The following is a 2,689-nucleotide window of genomic DNA, read 5'->3' as shown; positions in this document are numbered from 1 at the left end:
TCCGTTACTTTTCTCGGTTCTGTTATTTCCGCTGAAGGCATTCAGATGGATTCCGCTAAGGTCAAGCTGTCAGTGATTGGCCCGTTCCAAGGTCACGTGTCGAGTTGCAGCGCTTTTTAGGTTTCGCTAATTTCTATCGGCGTTTCATTCGTAATTTCGGTCAAGTTGCTGCCCCTCTCACAGCTCTTACTTCTGTCAAGACGTGTTTTAAGTGGTCCGGTTCCGCCCAGGGAGCTTTTGATCTTCTAAAAGAACGTTTTACGTCCGCTCCTATCCTCGTTACTCCTGACGTCACTAGACAATTCATTGTCGAGGTTGGCCTTCAGAGGTAGGCGTGGGAGCCATTCTATCCCAGCGCTTCCAGTCTGACGATAAGGTTCATCCTTGCGCTTATTTTCTCATCGCCTGTCGCCATCTGAGCGCAACTATGATGTGGGTAACCGTGAACTGCTCGCCATCCGCTTAGCCCTAGGCGAATGGCGACAGTGGTTGGAGGGGCGACCGTTCCTTTTGTCGTTTGGACAGACCATAAGAACCTTGAGTACATCCGTTCTGCCAAACGACTTAATGCCCGTCAAGCTCGTTGGGCGTTGTTTTTCGCTCGTTTCGAGTTTGTGATTTCTTACCGTCCGGGTAGCAAGAACACCAAGCCTGATGCCTTATCCCGTCTGTTTAGTTCTTCTGTGGCTTCTACTGATCCCGAGGGATTCTTCCTTATGGGCGTGTTGTCGGGTTAACAGTCTGGGGAATTGAAAGACAGGTTAAGCAAGCACTCACGCACACTGCGTCGCCGCGCGCTTGTCCTAGTAACCTCCTTTTCGTTCCTGTTTCCACTCGTCTGGCTGTTCTTCAGTGGGCTCACTCTGCCAAGTTAGCGGGTCATCCCGGTGTTCGAGGCACTCTTGCGTCTATTCGCCAGCGCTTTTGGTGGCCGACTCAGGAGCGTGACACGCGCCGTTTCGTGGCTGCCTGTTCGGACTGCGCGCAGACTAAGTCGGGTAACTCTCCTCCTGCCGGTCGTCTCAGACCGCTCCCCATTCCTTCTCGACCATGGTCTCACATTGCCTTAGACTTCATTACCGGTCTGCCTTTGTCTGCGGGGAAGACTGTGATTCTGACGGTTGTCGATAGGTTCTCTAAGGCGGCACATTTCATTCCCCTCGCTAAACTTCCTTCCGCTAAGGAGACGGCACAAATCATTATTGAGAATGTATTCAGAATTCATGGCCTCCCGTTAGACGCCGTTTCAGACAGAGGTCCGCAATTCACGTCACAGTTTTGGAGGGAGTTCTGTCGTTTGATTGGTGCGTCCGTCAGTCTCTCTTCCGGGTTTCATCCCCAGTCTAACGGTCAAGCAGAGAGGGCCAATCAGACGATTGGTCGCATACTACGCAGCCTTTCTTTCAGAAACCCTGCGTCTTGGGCAGAACAGCTCCCTGGGCAGAATACGCTCACAATTCGCTTCCTTCGTCTGCTACCGGGTTATCTCCGTTTCAGAGTAGTCTGGGTTACCAGCCTCCTCTGTTCTCATCCCAGCTTGCCGAGTCCAGCGTTCCCTCCGCTCAAGCGTTTGTCCAACGTTGTGAGCGCACCTGGAGGAGGGTGAGGTCTGCACTTTGCCGTTACAGGGCACAGACGGTGAGAGCCGCCAATAAACGCAGGATTAAGAGTCCAAGGTATTGTTGCGGCCAGAGAGTGTGGCTTTCCACTCGCAACCTTCCTCTTACGACAGCTTCTCGTAAGTTGACTCCGCGGTTCATTGGTCCGTTCCGTGTCTCCCAGGTCGTCAATCCTGTCGCTGTGCGACTGCTTCTTCCGCGACATCTTCGTCGCGTCCATCCTGTCTTCCATGTCTCCTGTGTTAAGCCCTTTCTTCGCACCCCCGTTCGTCTTCCCTCCCCCTCCCGTCCTTGTCGAGAGCGCACCTATTTACAAGGTACATAAAATTATGGACATGCGTTCTCGGGGACGGGGTCACCAATACCTAGTGGATTGGGAGGGTTACGGTCCTGAGGAGAGGAGTTGGGTTCCGTCTCGGGACGTGCTGGACCGTTCGCTCATCGATGATTTCCTCCGTTGCCGCCAGGATTCCTCCTCGAGTGCGCCAGGAGGCGCTCGGTGAGTGGGGGGTACTGTCATGTTTGTCATTTATTGTCATGTCTTGTCCCTGTGCTCCCCATGCTATTCGTTTCCCTCTGCTGGTCTTGTTTGGTTCTATCCCTCTCTCTCCCCCTCCCTCTCTCACTCTCTCGCTCTCTCTTCTCTCTGTCGTTCCGTTCCTGCTCCCAGCTGTTCCTATTCCCCTAATCATCATTTAGTCTTCCCACACCTGTTCCCGATCCTTTCCCCTGATTAGATTCCCTATTTATTCCTTTGTAATCCGTTCCTGTTCCGTCGGTTCCTTATATTGTATATTCCATGCTGTGATTGCGTTTCGCCCTGTCCTGTCGTGTTTTTGCCGTGATTGTGTATCACCCTGTTCTGTCGTGTTTTGTGCCTTCATCAGACGCTGCGTGTGAGCAGGTGTCTCAGTCGACTACGGCCTGCGCCTACCCGAAGCGACCTGCAGTCTGTGGCCGCTTCTCCAGTTGTTTTCCCCTCTACAAATCTAGAGGATGTCAGTTATTCCGTTTTGAACATTATTAAACTCTGCTTCTGTTAAGTCGCTTTTGGGTCCTCTTTTACCAGC

This window comes from Oncorhynchus gorbuscha, unplaced genomic scaffold (genome assembly GCF_021184085.1).
Source record: "Oncorhynchus gorbuscha isolate QuinsamMale2020 ecotype Even-year unplaced genomic scaffold, OgorEven_v1.0 Un_scaffold_3481, whole genome shotgun sequence".
Classification (NCBI taxonomy): domain Eukaryota; kingdom Metazoa; phylum Chordata; class Actinopteri; order Salmoniformes; family Salmonidae; genus Oncorhynchus; species Oncorhynchus gorbuscha.
This window is presented reverse-complemented; position numbering follows the sequence as displayed.